General features: G+C 34.4%; 1 protein-coding gene across 11 annotated transcripts in view; it reads right to left on the reverse strand.

The window, feature by feature from the left end:
• Positions 1-20541, reverse strand: part of mmd (disintegrin and metalloproteinase domain-containing protein mind-meld) — a 509673-nt gene extending 489132 nt beyond the window's left edge. For 6 of the 11 annotated variants that reach the window (XM_036371745.2, XM_070110649.1, XM_036371747.2 and 3 more), the window contains exon 1: positions 19914-20541. The gene's annotated coding sequence lies outside the window, so the exon portion shown is untranslated. The remainder of the gene's footprint in view (positions 1-19913) is intronic. The other 5 variants (XM_070110652.1, XM_036371754.2, XM_070110653.1 and 2 more) reach the window with 1 other exon arrangement.
• Between the last annotated feature and the right edge of the window lie 788 nt (positions 20542-21329).

Consider the following 21329-nt stretch of genomic DNA (forward strand, 5'->3'; position numbering starts at 1 on the left):
ATTGAATTGGGTATCTAACTCTGTACCGAAAACGCGTTTGGACTTCCAAAATAATAATATAACTTTTATGATTCTTTGAGTTTGCATCGATCGTGACGGAATTACAACTTTTATTACATGGACCTTCAATTAAGTCAACAAACTATCGATACTAACAGTGTTAGTTCCGATCAAATAGAGTAAGGTTGCTAGAATGCCGAGTTGCCCGACTGATGATATCCCTCGTAGTATATATTAACGCCATAATGATGCCCTTCCTATAGGATATATTACATCCAGTGGTCAAACTATTTTGAACAACTGATAAATATATTAAGAGCAGTCTCGCCTATCTTCACTGTTGTCACCAAATAGCTGCGACAGTTTCTATCGCATATAAGTCCAACGTGCGTTCTTCATCTCACCTCTTTTGAGTAGCCCTTCCGTTCGGAATAAATTATACCTACCTAACTATTATCAATTCCAATAATTATTGCTGAATCCATCTCCTGAATTCTTCTTTTTCTCGCCACTTCGTACGTTCTCTAGTTTCCTTCTGTATACTTAATAGCAACAAGTAAGGGAGGACTAAGTTCAGGTATAACCGAACATTTCATACTCTTGCAACTTGCAAGTAACAAAGGCGGAGGAACACCTTCAGGTTTTGGCAAAACTTCATATCAAACTAAGTAAGGTGATTTAATCCATTTAAGGAAAGAGGATACACTGTAATTAGAAACAGATTATTTCTGAATTTCATTAAGATTTTTTACACACTGACTGATAGATACACATGCAATAGTGGCATTTCGACAATTTTTGGACGTAATGGTTTTATTTGTAAAAATTTTTATTCTGATAACTTTATTGATGTCTGATTTGTATACAGTAAAGTGAAAGAGATGTTTGATATATGGAAATTAAGCGTGGTTGTCATCCGGTTTCGCTAATTTTTGAAGAGTCTAAGGAATGTTTGGGTAACATGTAATGGTAATGCTTATGACTCACTATCCGATTTTACCAATTTTCACAGAGCTTGATCTACGCCCACTTTTACTATTTTGGCCCCAACTGCCCTGTACAAGATATCTCAATTTTTACTCAAGTGATCGCTTGCACGGACAGACGGACGGGCGGACAGAAAGTCACCCGGATTTCAACTCGTCTGACGAGACATTTTTAATTTCAGATCATTTATATAATATTTAAATAACTCTACTTGTATATCTACTCCGATTAGTTTTAGGTGATACAAACAATCGTTAGATGAACAAAACTAGTATACTCTACATAAACATGTTGCAAGAGTATAAAAAGGAGTTTATCCTTTGGCAGAATCAAACCAGAATATCGGGATATCAAGAACTGTTCGAAAAAACATTATAGAAGCAACGATTTAGAGCAAGTCATCTTCTTAAGGATGTATAGGATATGCTTTACTTCGTCACAGCCGCATTCTTGACTTGGACGCTAATTACCAGAAGGCAATGAGCTTTATCAAAAGGCCTTGTAGAAGCCACAAGCAGTTTTCCTGTGCACGGCGGGTATACAATTTTTAAACAATATATTTTCTAGTATTTTTAACGAAAAAAGTTTTTTGTAATTACCTTTATTTTGCACATCAGATGAATAGTTTGTGTTGTATTCACCAACTTCTAGCGAGTGGAGAAATGAACGGACTACTGTAATTTTTATATTGAAAAACCACATAAACAAATTATTATTATTGGAAATAATATTTTATAGAAAAGTTGAAAAAAAAACCCTTTATGTTATGCTTTTTAAAAGATGGACAGGAAAAGTTACGGGACAGTGAAAAGCTATGTTTCCTTTAAAGATCAAACCATTTTTCTCGTAAAACGAGGCAATAGCATTACATAAAAACATCCTCCTGCGATATCCACGCTTTATCTCGTTAGTCCGTTAAATTTACAAGATTTTTAAATTAATTTATGTTTTTTACACCATTTACGTATTCGCTTGAAATTTTATTGCTTTAGCTTACGTACACACATACAAACATTATACGAAATAGTGAATTTAAAGCACTTTTGCAAGCAATAAAACATCGCAGGTGAAGTAAATTAAATTCTCAAGTAAATTGTTACAACAATTTTTATGGCGTTTATTTTTATTTCATTCCACTTTTTTAGTAAATGCGTATATGTATATGTATGTGGACACTTATGTAATATGTGCACACATTCGCTTCTGTTTATACCATACACATCCTCAGACAGTGCAATTACTCATACGCCCCGTTAACATGCAACAGTTGACTCCCAAGCTTGCTACACTGCCGAGTGGATGAGAACTCAGGAGCAGAAGGAAGAAAAGGAAGCGCGCACACACACTCACACATTCTCGGGTGATATATTTCATAGCGCATATGCAATAAACAACGGCAACAGCAGTGCCAAATGCATTACAAGGTGTGAGTAATTGTCAATAAAAAAGTAGTGATTAAAAAGTATTGAAGTTGATGTGACGGCAGGATAATATGCGCCGTGGTGTAGTGCATATAACTTAAGTAAAGAATTAAAGCTCAAAAACTACTTCAGTGTATTAAGCTTTTTTATAACGCTAATAAAATAGTGATGAAGCGCAGATGAGCGTCGCATGTTTATCTTGGCTTCTTCGGCTTTTCCTTTATTGTCTTAACAATCTGGCGTAAAAGTCAATTGGCCAATAAATTGGAGTCAACACTACATTTGCAGTTATTGCACAGGTATTATGTATGCACTAATATGAAGTGAACTGGTGTGTGTTTTTTGAGTGGCTTTTACAAAACTCTAATAACTCTCTAATAAATACAGTTGATATAAAAGAAGTATCCAAAAAAAATTCCAAAACTAACAATAGCATATACAAATTACATGTTATTTATAATATGAATCGAAAAAATATATACAAAATATATGAAAGACATTTAAAAACTACTGCATGAAAAATTAACATATTTTCAATATTTATTGGACCATACTTTCTACAAATACCATTAAAATGGCAAAAATATATTTCGTTAAAAATACTCTCAGAAGAAGCTTAATTATTCCATTTAAACACAGTTTCATTGTCTGCCGTTTGGTATGCGACTTCGCCTCAAGGTAGGCAACGATATGTTAACCTGATGCCAGATATGTAAACCTGATTATGATATACAAAATATGTATGAGGTGTGTTACAAAAATAACGGGATTTTTTGTATTTTGAAAAAATAATTATTTATTTATTCTACTATGTTAATGTTATCGCCTTTAAAATAGTTCTCATAAGATATTATGCATTTATGCCAGCGCATCTTTCAATCGCCGATTCATTTCTCAAACTGGATTTTTGGAATAGCCCTTAGCTCTTTCTCGTCTATCCCGTAAAACCGCGGGCCTTTAAGGTTCTCCTAATTTTTGGAAATAGGAAAAAGTCACACGAAGCCATGTCCAGCGAATATGGAAGCTGGGCATCGTTACAGTATTGTTTTTGGCCATGAATTCACGTACAAACAACGAAGTGTGATATTTTAACAAACGAGAGTCGCTAGAGAGGCTCATAAAAATATGTCCAACCTCAGCGGCTAATAGAGACAAACTAAGCAATGAATACAGCTGAAACTTTTATCGTACTTTAGGAGCTTGTATATTAACAGAATAAACAAATTTTAACAATTAGACCATCCGAAACCACTAAATTTGAAATTGTAATATTTTCATAAATTGCTGAATACAACTTTTATACGAATTACAAAGCCAAGAAATAGTTATAAGGAACGAAATATTATCTATCCATTATTCAAATTCTTTATAAGTTTTAATTGAATTAGTGATTATACATTTATATTGATTAGTGTACGGGTTATCAAGTATTAAAATAAGGTGCATTCTCATCAATGGAGCTTGGCAGCGAAGTCAGCTCTAAGACTGAGGGAATCTTCCCTACTAGTCGCCAGTAACAACGGGCATTATATGATACTTAGGAAGTTTCTTCCCATAACCACGCATTTTCGTAAACACAGACAGCCAGGCGGCTTTGAAATCTCTGATGTCTCAGAGGATTTCGTCGAAGACAGTAAAGAATGCCATGATCTTCTAGCGGATCTGACATCCTATTTCACGTTAAACCTGCAATGCGTCCCAGGACACAGTGATATCCCTGGGAACTGTGTTTCAGATGAACTAGCCAGAACAGAAACCACCCTACAACTACATTCTAGTAAGGAGGACATACAAGTATATATACATCTGGCTATTTGTAGATACTTCATAGACAAACATGTGATTAACATAGCCGAGTCTCAGTGAAATCAGTCCCTGACTTGCCCAACTAGCAGGCAAACGTGGCATGAATGGAATATGAGCCGAACATGCCGACTGTTAAAATTCAAGCGGAATGATATAAGAACTCTAGTAGGTGTACTAACAGGCCACTGTCTAATAGGCAGACATGCAAATAGACTTAGTGCGCCATATAGCGACTAATGTAGGAGCTGCCAGGAATTAGAAGAGGAGGAGACCATTAAACATCTTCTATGCGATTGCGCGGCACTATATAGGAAAAGAGTCGCAGCCATCGGTCGAGGGTTTCTTGACGACATCTCGGAGTTTGCATGGATAAAACTTGTCTCACTGATCAAGTTCATCATCATAAGGGATTATATTAACTTGTGAATTTTCAAAAATAGAATTTTGTTTTTGCATATATACCGATACATATATTTGAAAATTTTGAGTTGATTCGGCAAATTATTTCGGGGATATGAATGCTTTGGAAACTTCAAACGCATTTTTCTCGAAACGCTGTTTCAGATTTGGTATTTCTGAAATGCCTGAAGCGATCGACTTCAAATTTTGATACGACCTTTGTTTATTTTATTTTTAAACCGTCGAAAAGTGAACGTGTTTTTAGTTAATGGAATCAGTAGAAAAGAACTTAATATAAATGCGAAGTAAGGGTGGAATACGCTCAGTTTTCTTTCTTTGTGAAATTGTATACAATGAATGCATCTGACTTTCCTCGAAAAATTAGGCTCCAACTTGGTGTACTTCATCCATATTAGTACCTTGCAACATGAAAAGAGACATGTTTATTTAAATTATTACAAAATAATTGTATCAGTGTTTGCATCCCGAATTTGTTTTTTCATCAAACTTTACTGAATATTAATGATCTAGTAAATATACATATATCGGAAACGAAAATATTAACAGAAAAGCACTGAAACATATGAAGCGAAAAGTTTGCGTTTGCAACAACTTCAAAATCTCACAAATATTCAAAATCCCACAAAATATTCAAAAAACATGAAGATTATGATTTACGCACACACACACAAAGAGCAAAAAACACAAAATGAAGAAATAGCATTATAATAGAAAATGGACAAGCTGCAGTGCAACTTCGATTGCAACACCAAAGTGCAACAATGCGAATAGATACATAACTTTCGAAAACAATATGTGCACTTGCACACAAATACAAAAACCTGCAAAATCAAAAACAAAAGCAAACTAAGCTCAAAAACAATGCCAAGTGAAAATAGGTAAAGTGAGAAAGCAAAAGAACTAACGAAGTAGTATTGATATCATGATAGTACTTACAAGTAAGCCACAGTGGCACATGGCAGCATAAGATAACAATCGATCGCAGAGATATGAGAAAAGTTTCAATAACATTTGCCATGTTGGGTCGTGCTATGGAAGAACACAATCACCAGCAACCCACCGCCCACCGGCAGCCAAAGTCAGTCGCTGCAGTAGCTGGCGACGGGGAGCTGCGTTCGTTTGCTTGTTTGCACGATTTTGGCTTGTTATAAGTTTTCCTTACTTACTCGTGGATTTATTTATAACTTCTTGCACTCTCCTTTCTCCCTTCGAAAAATCTTGGACTTCGCTGCTGATTTGCTTGTTTCCCTTACACTTCTCTTACGCAGACATCTCACTTGCGAAAACGCTGGCGGTGGCATGAATACGCAGCGCTGTAATGCAATTCGGCAACTTGCTGTTACAGCTGCTGCCACCGGCTTTCCTTGGCGCATGCATAAATATATTCAAAAGTATTCAATTTTTTAATACGATTCAATGCGGCAGCCAATCATGCGAAAAGTTGCACTAACGACAACGATGACTTTGCTGGCGTTTGACAGCCAATTTGCATTGCATTTCTCAGGGCGCATCACATTTGTTACACAGTGTGTGTGTATCGCGTCTTTTTGGCACTTTTTTCCACTTCATCTTTCTTAGTTTGTAGTAGGTTGGAGCTGTGCTCTGCAAGTAGTTGCAGCACAGAAGGCTTAAATTGTTATTAAAACGCATGTTTGTTGGGGCAAAAAATGCAAAGCACGCTGGAGATATTACAAATAGCTTAGCGTTCTCTAATAATGCAAAGAAAGTATGTAAATAAGTTCGACGGCAACTTCAATTATTTTTTACTTAAAAAATAATGGCCGATATTTAATAAATATAAAATTGATTTTCTCAATACATTTCCAACAACAGCCTAGATGTGGACAGTGTTTCCCATGGTAGAAGCAATTATATGACAATTTTTCATGACGCAGTGCTCGTCGGTCTAAGCCAAATAAAAAATCGGCAGTTAAAATATAAAGACGGTTTTAGGGTTATCGCCATAAACAAAAAATTTGACTCTGTAATTTTGATATCTGGTTCTAAAATAAGTATATATCTAAATACACAGTGAAAAAGAAATCTTTATAGTTCACATGGTCAAATAGTGATTGGTTTAAAGAAAGTATTATTTTTTCTGTCTCTAAATATATTGCTTGTTAGACTTCAAAAAATGCATTATGGTAGGTAAAGCATCGAATGAAGGAAGTATACTATATGAAAAAGCCTTAAGTTTCAAACAGAAATATTAAAAATGAATTGTGAGATTACATGTCATGAAATTCCTGACGCATTATACAAGTCACCGTATTATTCGAATAATAAACAAAGTTTTCAGAGATTTGTCATATATATAAAATTAAGGGCAAGATCTTCGAGAACAGAATCTTGATCGTTCAAAATCTTCGAAAATATACAGATTTCTTTAATCGAAAAAAGTATAATAAATAACACAGCTCTACAAAAAGCATATATTTTTCTGTTACACTGGATAAGCAAATTTTAACGGCTTCAAGTGTTCAGATTACTAACTTATTCATAAAAATATTGAATGTGGTCTTGTTTTTATGATATTTGCATTTCTTATATTTTGATTAACTGGCGACTTATTTGTAATAAATTTATTTTTCCAGTCATGATGGTTCTGCGCCCCTTTTTTGTACAAACATCGTGTGATCCTTACCGAAAATATGCGAAATGTTGTACGGAAGGTTTTAAGGTTTTACTAAAAAAGTAACCTGGATGTATCTGGAATTATAGTCCTAAAAATTTCCTGTTTTATTCAATGAAAATCTCTCTCTTCTTATCAAAAGTAATTTGCATGGACTACTCAGAAAAAATGATTTCGCCAAATACGCAGATATGTGTGGATGGGAGAATAAAACAATTAAACTATTTCGAAGCTTGGTATGGAAAAGCTGAAAGGTGGACTATTTGTTGGTACTCAAATACGGCGGTTTATTAAATATATAGATTTTATCAATGTTATAACTGTTCCAGAAAGTGACGCTTACCATAGTTTAGTGTTAGCACCAAGCACCATAGGAAGAAATTGTGCAAAATATACTGACAAACTTTAAGCTTTTAAAAGCATATATGAGTATCAAGTTGGACTATATCTGCAATAGCTATGATAATTCAGGAAGTTATGAACACGAGCAAGAGTGGAAGCGGTTCCACTAGAACATAAAAATGATGGAAGAAAGGTATAAAGGTCGGTGATTAAGACTGCTCCTTAAAAAGTGTTTGCAGACTGAAAAATTATAAAGCAAAGCTTTTACTTTTATAACATATAACGTATGTTTTCGACACTTGTCTCTTTGATTACTTTGATGTATCCTTATTTTTCAAAACAAAACTAATATATTTATATGTATCGGTTATTTTGTTTCATCTTTTCTAATTTTTGCAATGTAAAGTGAACAAAACACATAAAATCATTACAGTGTCATGAATTGTGAACATAATTATATTCGAAATGGTCTTATGTCTTAGGCAACAAAACCAATATTATACTCTTGCAACATGTTGCTACAGAGTATAATTGTTTTGTTCATCTAACGGTTATTTGTATCACCTAAAACTAATCGATATAGATATGTAGTTATACATATATAAATGAATTCTGAGTGACTGTCTGTCTATCCGTTTGTGCAAGCGATAACTTAAGTCCAAATTGCGATATCTTCATAAAACTTTTTATGTGTTCCTTGGCAGCAAAGTTGGCATTAAAAACCTATAAAACACCTTAACTAAGCAATATTGAAATATATAAAACTGTTATTTGGTATAAGGGATTCCTGTAATAGGTGTAATGTACATATCTCCTAAACCATTCAAGTTATAATAACGTTCAGCGCAAACCCTTTTTGGCATCATTACCTACCATGTGAAAATGGGTGAATTTGGATTATATCCCCGCCCAATCCTCAAATAACGATTTCATTAAAAACTACTAAAAGTCCGATAAGTAAGAGACTGAATTCGCCAGAGACATTAAATTTTTCACCCTGGATGGCAGAAGACAGCTTTATAGAAGAAGGTGTCAAATTTGGAAGATGGACGAGGCACCGCCCACAATTAAGTGAAATAGATAACATTATCTGAAATTAATACATTACAGTGCAAAAAAAGGCAAAATCAGACATAAACCACGCCTACTTCCCATATAACACTATTTTATATTCCACCTTATTCTTTCATTTTCAGTATACAAATCAAGAACCAATCAATGTATCCGGATAAGATTTTGCACGAATAGTACCTGTGAGGCACCGAATATACTTATTGGAAGAGTCAAATTTGTTTGTATTCTCCAACCTAAAATGCCCTAGAGTGTAAAGCCTGACAAATGTATCGATTTATACTGAGGGGAATTCTTTATGCATGGTCAAATAAAAAACGAAGTTTGGAGAAAGAGTTGTCTTGAAGGATGAGCACCATGCATCAAGCAAAAGTGCTCTACAAATTTAGAAATCGTTCAGAGACAATTTAAAGTTAATAGCACCCTTTATTAACCCAACAATTTAAAGACACACACCAAAAAAGACTAAGTAACTCATTAATCTTATTAAAAATTCCAAGCAATCAATTATGGATTATTAAACTTGGAAAAAGCAACCTTGCAAAACTATAGAAAATGTAAATTTCAACACTGGTACAACTTTTCAAAGCAAATGTTTGATGTTTTTAAGAAATGATATGTATACTAATTGTGAATCAGATATTTAATCAGCCTTCATTGCACGTCTTTTGGCATTTCGCTTTAATTAAAATGCTCAAAATAATGGAGAGCATAACAAAATCAAAAAAAAAATGTAACACAAGCAGCGAGAAGCTCTAATCCAAGGCAGGAAAGTGGAGTAGGCCAACATCAACAGCATCAGCAGCTGCGCTACCACCAGCGAGACTAACATTGCAATCAACATATACTGCTGGCAATGGACACCCGGCTGAGCCGGCACTAAACGGACGTACAGGCACACACAGCCACAGATATAATAATATGAAAGTGTGTAGTTACATAAAAGACAAGGATTACATGCCAGTCACGAGGAGGAAAAGACAATCGAGATAAAATATGTGTGTAAGTGTATGTTTGTGTGCCTGTGACATGCCAATAGCAAAAAGTGGACAAGCAAAATCGATTTTTTCATTTATATATATCTAAATACACATAATTACATACAAACAAATGTATATATGTGAAGAAATATATTTTTTACTTTTTGCGCCGCTGCCGTGGGTTTTTAGCCAGCCGATTCTGTCTGTATGTCAATACCTGTTATAATGTCATCAACTGCAGCGAACATTACCTATTCAACAATAATTATCACTGTTATATATACATATACATATATATATTAATGTATGTGGGTATGTGTGTGTATATAGGTATATCTGCATTGGTTACCAAAGTAAGCAAGGCAGGAAGCAAGCATAAACAAATAAGAAAAATGGAAATAAAAGTAAAAGTAAGAACAGCAGCGGCAGTAAAAGAAAAAATAACAGAATATAAAAAACCGTTAAACGAAGATGTTGTACAATAACAAAAGGCGGCAAACAACACAATGGCAGCCACATAATCATTAATTTTATGATGAGTAGCAAGCATTGGCGGCGGCAAAGACGACGGCGACAACGACTATGACGGCCATCTCAAGCCAATGTCCTCCGTGTCAGTCGTGGTAAAAACGTAATCTCATCTCTCATATAATGTTGCACATAAAAGAATGTGGAATGCTTGCAACATGTTGGCAGTTGCCTGCTAAGAGTAGGTTTGCAGGTCTCAGCAACAGACTGCTCTGGTCGTACGGTCAGCCAACTGGTTAGCTCATCGTTTGATTACTTGGTTAAATGGGTGCTTGGTTATTGTAGACTATTAAGGTATATATGTATATTGCTTGTAAGCATGTGAGTTTCAATTATGTTTATACTCTCGCAACTTGTTTCTACAGAGTATAATAGTTTTGTTCACCTAACGGTTGTTTGTATCACCTAAAACTAATCGAGTTAGATATAGGGTTATATATATATAAATGATCAGGATGAAGAGACGAGCTGAAATCCGAGGGACTGTCTGTCCGTCCGTCCGTCTGTCCGTCCGTGCAAGCTGTAACTTGAGTAAAAATTGAGATATCTTTATGAAACTTGGTAAACATGTTTCTTGGTACCGTGAGACGGTTGGTATTGCAGATGGGCGTAATCGGACCACTGCCAAGCCCACAAAACGCCATTAATCAAAAAAAAATAACTTGCCATAACTAAGCTCCGCAATAAGATACAAGACTGTTATTTGGTACACAGGATCACATTAGGGAGGGCATCTGCAGTTAAATTTTTTTTTTTAAGTGGGCGTTGTCCCGCCTCTAATAGGTTTAATGTGCATATCTCCTAAACCGCTAATACTATAACAACAAAATTCACTAAAAGCAAATGTTTTTAGCACTTCTATTGACGGTGTGAAAATAGTTGAAATCGGGTGGCAACTCCGCCCACTCCCCATATAACGGTACTGTTCAAAACTACTAAAAGCGCGATAAATCAAGCACTAAACACGCCAGAGACATTAAATTTTATCACTGGGATGGTACGAGATGACTTTATAGGAACCGCGTTCAAAATTAGACAGTGGGCATGGCACAGCCCACTTTTAGGTGAATACCCATATCTTGGGATCTGCTTAACCGATTTCAACCAAATTCAGTGCATAACGTTCTTTTCATATTTCTATGTTATAGTGCGAAAATGGACTACAATCACGTCTATTTCCCATAGAACATCATTTTCAATTCCATCTGATTCTTTCACTTTCCACTAAGCATATCAAGCAACAATGATTATATCGGGGTAAAACTTTGCGTGAATAATATGTTTAAAGTATGCCACCTTGTGACCAAAAATTGTCTAAGTCGAACCGAAACTGTTCAAGCCCCTAAGTACTAAATATGTGACCTTCCACCGAAAATATCAGTCAATCCACAAAGAAATCTCAAACGAGTATACCATTTAACTTTGCGAGAGTAAATGTTCGGTTACAACCGAACTTAGCCATTCCTTACTTGTTTTCTACTGATTTTCATTTGCTGTAATTTCCTGATTATTATTTTCTTTGTCTGCGAAACTAGTCGTCAGTTTACAACGTGTATACACAGTAAATACTCACAGGTGACGCAGCATAAAATTCTAAAGGGGCTGCAAGCAATTGTCAGACCTGCTCACTAACTCTTTGTCCCTTTTGACGGTTCACCAAACTGTCATGTGTGGGTCTAATGTGTCCTGCAACTCATGCAATTTACACATATACGAACTCAGTTGCGTGGAACAGTTGTCAGCTGAGTGCTTTTGTATCACTTTAAAAGCTCTGTAACTATCACATTGACATACCGACACCAATACTCAACCACGTAATGCACTTTAATCAAATAAAATGTTTCGCCAAGTCACAAAGGCAGGGACGTAAGTGACGAGTGGTATATCGTAGGTTTGGTACCATAGCATGCCATTTGTAATATTTTCCCACTCATTTTGAAGTACGAGGGCAGTTCGAAAAGTTAGAGACCAAAATTCTTTTACACACAGTGATTTCAAATGCAGTAGTGTTAAACGATTTAGTAGAGCAAAAAAATACATACAGAGACCACAAAAACACAAAATGAAGCAATGAGAGCTCGAATTCCTTATTGGTATCTTACAACAATAAAAGACTCAACTAGGTCTAGCAAGTTCATACTGATGAGTTTCAGATCTATATAGCAAAAAAAAGATTACCGAGTCCAAAAAAATATAGAAAATCCATTAAAGAGAACTCGAGCCAATTGAATCCTAACTAGGTCTAACTTCATACTAAACAATTTCAGAGCTGTGAGGTATTATTTAAAAGGATTGCCTAGATAGGTTAAAAAATACGCAAAACATAATCTAGAATTACAATACAATCAGTATGGGTAACTTATAATTTCAAACATAAAAGGTTGAGTAGGAATCAGCTAAATCGATTTTCTCGTGGAATTTTACTACAAAAGAGTGTCAACTAGCTCCACGAAGTTTTAATGCTCTGTTTAACAAATAAAAGTAATACCGAGTCCGCAAAAATACTGATAATCTATCAAAGGGATTGCGAGCCAACAATTTTCTTATACAACAAAAATTCCTAAATAGGACCAGTAACCTCATACTGACGTGTTTCTTAGCTTTCCGATTAAAAAGTTATGTAGGCGCTCAAAAATTTGTGCTAGATGCTACAATACGAATCCCTGCGAATAATTTCTATTTTGAATCACGAAGGCTTGATTTGGTGTTAGAGGAATTGTGTCAAATTAAAACAAGTAAGGAAGGGCTAAGTTCGGATGTAACCGAACATTTTATACTCTCGCAAAGTCAAATGGTATACTCGTTTGAGATTTCTTTGTGGATTGACTGATATTTTCGGTAGAAGGTCAACTATAGGCACTGGGGTCCACATATTTAGTACTTAGGGGCTTGAACAGTTTTGGTTCGATTTAGAAAATTTTTGGTCACAAGGTGGCATACTTTAAACGTATTATTCACGCAAAGTTTTACGCCGATATAATCATTGTTGCTTGATTTGCATAGTGGAAAGTGAAAGAATCAAGTGGTATTTAAAATGGTGTCATATGGAAAATAGGCGTGGTTGTAATCCGATTTCGCCCATTTTCGCACTATGACATAGAAACACGAAAAGAACGTTATGCACCGAATTTGGTTGAAATCGGTTAAGCAGATCTCAAGATATGGGTTTTCACCTAAAAGTGGGCTGTGCCACGCCCACTGTCTAATTTTGAACGCGGTTCCTATAAAGTCATCTTATACCATCTCAGAGATAAAATTTAATGTCTCTGGCGTGTTTAGTGCTTGATTTATCGCGCTTTTAGTAGTTTTTAACAGTACCGTTATATGGGGAGTGGGCGGAGTTGCCACCCGATTTCAACTATTTTCACACCGTCAATAGAAGTGCTAAAAACATTTGCTTCCAGTGAATTTTGTTATTAGAGCATTAGCGGTTTAGGAGATATGCACATTAAACCTATTAGAGGCAAGACCACGCCCACTTTTTAAAAAAAAATTTTAACTGCAGATGCCCATTCCTAATATGATCCTGTGTACCAAATAACAGTCTTGTATCTTATTGCGGAGCTTAGTTATGGCAAGTTATTTGTTTTTGATTAATGGCGTTTTGTGGGCGTGGCAGTGGTCCGATTACGCCCATCTGCAATACCAACCGTCTCACGGTACCATGAAACATGTCTACCAAGTTTCATAAAGATATCTCAATTTTTACTCAAGTTAGAGCTTGCACGGACGGACGGACAGACGGACAGACGGACGGACAGACGGACGGACGGACAGACAGTCACCCGGATTTCAACTCGTCTCTTCATCCTGATCATTTATATATATATAACCCTATATCTAACTCGATTAATTTTAGGTGATACAAACAACCGTTAGGTGAACAAAACTATTATACTCTGTAGCAACAGGTTGCGAGAGTATAAAAAATATCACTGAAAAGTATTTGTTTGGCGAGTATTTAATAATGGTAGAAAATAAAAACAAAACAAAATTTCTAAAATTGAAGAGGGGCTTTGAAACCCAAACTAATTTTATTTTGTTAAAAAAAAGTATTTTTATACCCTGAACAGGACATTTTAAGTAAGCCAAAAATTTGTAACTCCCCGAACAAATCGTCGGAAATCTGAATTGATTTAGCCATGGCCGTCTGTCTGTATATACGCGAGCTAGTATCTCAGTTTTTGAAACATCGCTCTGAAATTTTCTCCCCAAAAAGCTACTAATTTGTCTGAGCCGCCGATATTGGACAACTGTAGCATATTACTGCCATACAAATTGATTGACCAAAATCAAATTCTTGTGTGAAAAACTTTTTAGTTTGTGAAGAGTATTCTAGCTTCGGTGCAACCTAATTTAATGTTATCTTGTTTTCTAGCATTTTTGGACTCCACAGACCGCCCTCGCACGAAACCATGGTAAATCACACACACATTACTCATTTTGCATGCATTGATATTCGTGCACATTTGTGACAAATCACCTCTCACACCCTCTGTCTGTGTTTGCTTTGTTGCAATGCTATGGGTTTTACGCTTAGCACTTTGACCGGCACGTCAATCGCCAGCCAAGCGCTGCGCTATGCTTAGAATTTTGCTAAATGATTATATTTATTTTATTTTTATTTCTATTATCTATTTTACCGTTGCCACTGCATTTAGTTTATCGCCTGACATATTTCATTATTTGCCGCGGTGTTGTTGTTGTTTAATTTTATTTGACCGAGCACGCATTTGCCGCATAAATTTCAATGACTATCAGTTCAATTAATTTAAAATGCAGTCGGCGTTGTGAAGTTGGTCATTTAGTGTTTGCATAAAATACCCAAATGGTGCACTCTACCCATATAAGTATGTATTTCGATGTATCTTGATGTTATCCTACCAAAATGTATACATGTGTATACGTATGTGGTCATGGCCGTTTTTAGCCACTGTTAACCTTTTTATGGGTTTCACAGCCACAAGCAGCAATTCAAAAAGTAATATTAACAAATGAGAACCGGAAACGACTGAGTGAGACAGATGTCAGGCCAAAGTTTTGTCTGGCAAAGCTTCTAGATTGCCATTTTTGTCATAAGAGATTGGCGCGCTTCCGATTTCGCGTATTTCCACAGTTTCTTCGAAACTTGTATAAAGAAAACTGCCTATGCCAACTTTGGCCCAAAAATATATGTACATACATGGCTTTTTTAAATCACATAAAATCATCTACTATATAAACCACAACTAGTTCCCTAACTTCGGTATTTTTGACAACTTCATTCTGAGCACGCAGCTCATTACTCTACCAAACTGACTCTTTGCTAAAAAGCGAACTTTATAGACAATATTGAAGCGATATATAACTCGTATGTAATAAGAAATCGGTTTTAAAATCAATAAAATTAAAAAGTTGTTTGCACCGCCTTCACTTAAAAGTGCACTGCTTATCGGGAATTATGATCAGAAAGATGTGAATGAAAATCCAAAAAAAAATTCAAAGACATTCTTTATTTGCACACTTTGAAAATTTCAAAGAGTTGGCGTTTCACAAGTTAAATTTTTTGGACTGGCAATGAAGTATCAATCAATAAACGCACCATATTGAGTCCAACTGTGAAAACTCAAAATCTTGCTTAAGTTAGTTATTAATAATAGGTGACTATTAATTTGGAAGAATCTTTGCAGCAATGGTGTTTTCAAGTTTTAGCAAAACTGTTGCCTTAGATGGGGGACATATATTATTGCCTAAACAAAATTCTGGCTATTCGAGTGACAGTTATCCTTAATTAAAGCAACAAAACCTCTTTTACCGAGCGTATATACAACTGTTTCGAATAAAAATCGGTTAAGCATGTTATTGCAGTGAATATAAAGCAAAGATGAAGAAATGTTCTCCTAAATTTAACAGCCCTCTGAATGTCGGTTCGCTCCAATAGACTTAACTTTGTGTGAAATAAATATTTTTTTGTATTATTCAAGAATCAAGAGTCCATATAGCATAGCTCAATATAAAAAAATAATTACTAAATGTATGAGCTTGATTACTTTTTGTCCTCAACCCAAACTTTAAAGTCAAAACCCAAAGAAACTAAAAGAAGAAATTGGCCTGAATACTTTAAACAAGTCTCAAGCAAGTCAAAGACGCTTTAATAAAACTTATTTCTGTTGCAGCGTCAGCTTAAAATAGTACAGCTGCACCAAAAAATCATTAAAAATATATTAAAAATTTAATTACAATTTAATTTCAAGACCGTGCTTGCCAAATGCCCGTAGGGACAAAGGCATAAATTAATGGAAATAATTCTGTGTTCTGATGAATTTATAAAGTTTTATAGACCGGTTATGAGAAACTGTGTTTATCGAAAAAAATATGATTCTACCGTCTCCGGAACACTGCAACGACTACAGGAGAACATGGTTTATTGACTGAAAGTCATGGAAACATGTTAAAGAAAATATAACAAAATATTTAAATATTTCAAAACACTTAACCTAAACATGAATCTTACTTCTTTTTTATATGCTCAATAAATAAATATATTTTGATGATTTATTCAGAAATCAAAGTTTACATAAGCGGTCAAAGTCAAGATAAAAATTTTGTATACTCCCCTTTGTGCTATAATAAATACAACTGTCAAACGCAGTATTGCTTCAACGAAGTTAACGTTTTTTCTTGTTTTCTTTTTTAATAATTTTAGGACAAAATTTACGACTGAACACATTATTTACCATAACATGGCGACAGTGACCACACTTAACTTTTTATTGATTTGGCGCTGTATTTTTCCATTGTTTTTAAAGTATTTCATTTAATCTGTTTTTCTTCTATTATATTTTATAAATTTTATTTGCCTCTTCTTTGTTTCCATATAAAAATACAGATTTCTCTTCATTTCCTCACTTATCATTTTCCAATTTTCCGCAAATTAAAATTCAGACTGCGTTCTGATGCACAAACATTTCGACAACAACAAACAACACAATAATAACAACAACATAAAATAGCAGATTAACTTTACTAGTGTGCGGTGTGCGTGCATGTGTGAGTGTGTGTGTGTATATGCACAGAAATTGATTGATCTGTTTTGGTTTGTTACGTTTTTAGTTTTTCGGTATTCGTTATTCCGTCGGTATTCGGTACGTGCCAGTATTTTTTCTCATTTAATTTATTGAAACTGTTTTGCTTGCTTATCTCACACAATAGCGACTTGATGAACTTTCGGAAATTGGACAAGTTCCAAGCTCGAGAGCTGACAATGAGTTGCATAAGCAAGTAATGGTGAAATTGATTGCGCTAATTGCTCTCTCGTTCTAAAAAAATATTTAAAAAATGAAAAAGAAACCAAAAAAATAAAATATAAAGAAGAAGAAGAAGTAGACTCAATAAATAACTTAACGCTATGTTCATAAGTGAACTCGATAAAAAGTTCGCTTGTTCTCGAAAAAGTGTTAAATTTTAAGCTAACACTTGTTAAAAGTAAATTATATAGTTAACTGAAAATGCGTGCCGTTATTTGAAATTAAATTTCTAGGATAAATAAAGATAAAGAGAGTACACTTTTGTGATTCGTTGAAAAATTCCAAAATTTATGCGCGTTTTATAGAAGTCTTCAGATTTGACTCCCCTGACTTATTTCTATCAATCGTTAATTCAATCAACTCTTCTATCTCAATAGCTGTATAAAAATAACTCGATTTTTTCCCCAATGTTAATAATTCGGTAGATAAGAGAATTCGATAGGTATTACTGTACATTTTGTGAATGCGGAACTATGTTGTGTGCCATAAGCTGCTAAAGTACTTGTAAGATAAAAAAAAGAGGAAGCAGGTCTACTTGTTCATAGAATAGCGACAAAACTTGCGGGATGAATTGTGACTAGATTATCTAAAGCTAGAATAGTTAGTTTTTTTTATTATAAATTATATTTTCTGGAATAACTTATTCTACTGTTGAAGTTGACCAAAACTTTAGTCGATACATTATTTGGGCCGCAAGGTTTACTGCTTTATTATAGCGGAGCTCCCGAAAATATTAATTTGATTTTCAGCGTGACTCACTCGAATTTGTTTTACACCACTTGCTCAAACATTACTCGGACTGGTCCATAACATACAAACTGCGTGAAGTTTGATCTCCATATATCAATTTGTGTGTGTTTGTCCGCTGTTTGTTTACGAGGCGAAAAGTTTGTCTGGCGATTTGGAACATGGAATAAAATTCAACAACGATTTTGCTTAAAATTTTGTGTGTTGTAATGGAATCATGGCTAAAGAATAATTGAAAATGTTACAGAAGTATTTTGGGGAGCTTACTTTATCAAGAAAAGAAGTATCTGAATGACACAAGGCATCCAGTGAAGGTCGTGTAGTCATCAAGATATTCATCGCACGAGAAGTGGGTTTTAGAATATGACGTCGAAACTGTCCACCAAGCTAAAGAATGGCGCTCCAAAAATAAACCGAAAAGAAACAAAATTCAGTGAAGGCAAGCCTATTTAAAATTGGATTACAAGGTGGCATCTTGTCTCTGGATACATACAGATTACAAAATAATGGACAAAGTGCAGTCATGTTGAGTTTTCAATTAATCGACTAACCGTGACGAGCTGAGTCGATTAAGCCATTTCCAAATGTCCGATGTCTGATCATTCAGCTTGCAGAGGTTAGAATTTTCTAGCGGTAAGGTATGTCTGTCGTAAAATCCATATGCACTATGACTGTTATTAAACTTTGCCTCGAAATATCAGCATAGTTATGTCAGAAATAGTGCTATAATACTCACCTTGAACTGATACTATAGACTTTAAATCAGATTCCTTCTAATAAAAAGACATTTGAAGTTCAAGCGACAAATATCACTAGTCATTAAGTTGATGGATGCTCAACTCCGAGTACACGGTCTTACCGGAGACTTAATTCTGGTACCACAGGGAGCAGAATCCCCTTGGACTTCGGTCCAATCTGCTCATTGGGCTTGGCCCTTTGTGGGATTCCTGGTAGCTGTGGTTTAAACCTAAATGCTGCGAGAACTAAAAAATACAGCTCAAAAAAGAAGTTGCATAAGTAACTGGGTTCTTTACCCGAAGAACGGAAGAGATTTTAGGTCGGCCTCGAACACTAACTAGGTAGTCAGTGTACCCATTACACACTGCTAATCGGTATCCAAATAAGTGCTTGCAAATAGCTCGTATTGTTTGGGGTGCTGATCAATGCAATATATTGATACGCTGTGCTTTTAAGCACCGTGAGGTTAGGCCGTCGATAGCAGGTACTCACGTAAATCACAACGAAACTTCTCCAATGTCTGTATATACGCTAACTAGTCCCTCAGATTTTGCGATATCGTTCTGAAATTTTGCCCACGTCCTCAAGCCATAAGCCCCTATAGCATATAGCTGCTAAATAAACTGATTTATCAAAATAAAGTATTTTTATTGAAATCTTTTTTAATTGACCGATCAAAATGATGTGATTTACTTTTTTATTTGTGTAGGATATTAAAGCCTCGGTGAAAGCGAAGTTGACGTTGTTTCGTGTTTTAGTCGAAACTAAAGTTTTGTACCTCTAAATGACAACAAACACTTGAACAAAAAACTTTTCAACCAAGACAAAATTCATTTCCAGAATTTCCTTAAATTTTGTTACCGAAGATAATTTGTGTGGATTTAAATCCAAGCATTTTTTTCTCAACAACAGCTGAACTAAACAAACCAACAACGTCTACAATAGCAAAACTTACTTTGTAAGCTCCTTTCCGAATTATGGCTTCAGTTCCGCTCTTGCTTGGCGATTTCTAGTTAGACACACATAAAACACATATACAGTTATGCGTGTATATGTGTGTGTTTATGCTTGTAGATGCGAGTGAGTAGTAGTATTTAGTATTCAATCTAGAAGTAGGTTGTTTTTAATTTTCGTTTTTTGTTTTTATTATTTGGAAATAGAAATCGCTTGTATTGGTATGAAATTCACTGAGCACAAATGTTGAGATGAATTTCGCAGAGATTTTTCAGACGATTTTTTATGATTTTAGTTGCACAGGAATTTGAACACAAATCAATGTTTTTGTATGCATGTAGGTATATGTATATGTAGTTGTATGCAGGAATAGTTATTGAAGGATTTAGTGAGACATACGTGTATATATATTTATATTTGAGTTTACAAAGTATTTGTCAATGAAGGGATTTGATTCGATGTAGTTTTTATTCGAGGTGAATATTTTTAATTTTTTCGTAAGCGTTAATTTTTGTGTGCATTTTTTTGCTGATGAATTTTCGAGGGAGGTTCACGTATTTTATTTTTATGCAATTTTATGTGAAATATTTTTGTGATTTATTATTTTATGAATTATTGTGCTTTTTTTCATTAATTAATTTTTTAATTAAAATTAGTTTTTTTTTTGTGAATTATTAATCTTTTTATGAATTATTAATTTTTTTGAGAATTAATTATTGTGAATTATTAATGTTTTTATAAATTAATTTTTTATGAATTAATTTTATTATGAATTATTAATAACTTTGTAAAACAATTATTGTTTTTTTTTTTGTAAATTCAGTATGATTTTGTTGTTTTATGCGCTTAATTTTTAAATTTCATTAAAATATTTGAATTATTCGCTAGTTTTGCTGTGTTTTTCTGGCTGCTTTATTGTAGTGCGCGAGTTGTAGGTGTCCAACGTATACAAACGTATTCATTCTAGTTATTTTATTGTTGATTTTATTGGTTTTATTGGCTCACATAGTTGTTTTGCAATTTTGTAATTATTTTTTATTAGTTTTATCTGACCAAATGTGTCTGCTTTGTTGTGGGCCTTAACATTAATTCCTGTGTTTTTTCATTAATTACTAATTTTTTATTCTAATTTAATTGCAATTTTTTGTTGTTATTTTAGTGTTCGTTAAATGCTAATTGCAACAATGTCATCTTTATTTACTATATATTTTATTTCGTATTTTTTAACTTAAAAACTCGTGCAATTTTCAAGTTTATGCTTGCTACCTTTTTGATTGTTTTTGTATTTGTTGTATGCCTAATTTTGACGAACTTAACAACTTCAACTTAAGCCTAGTGAACACAATAGCAATTTGGCGCTATCAACTGCTGCTGTGGCAAGTTGCTGATTGCATGAATTTGTCGTAATATTAATTAT

The sequence above is a fragment of the Bactrocera oleae genome, chromosome 5 (assembly GCF_042242935.1).
Source record: "Bactrocera oleae isolate idBacOlea1 chromosome 5, idBacOlea1, whole genome shotgun sequence".
NCBI lineage: Eukaryota > Metazoa > Arthropoda > Insecta > Diptera > Tephritidae > Bactrocera > Bactrocera oleae.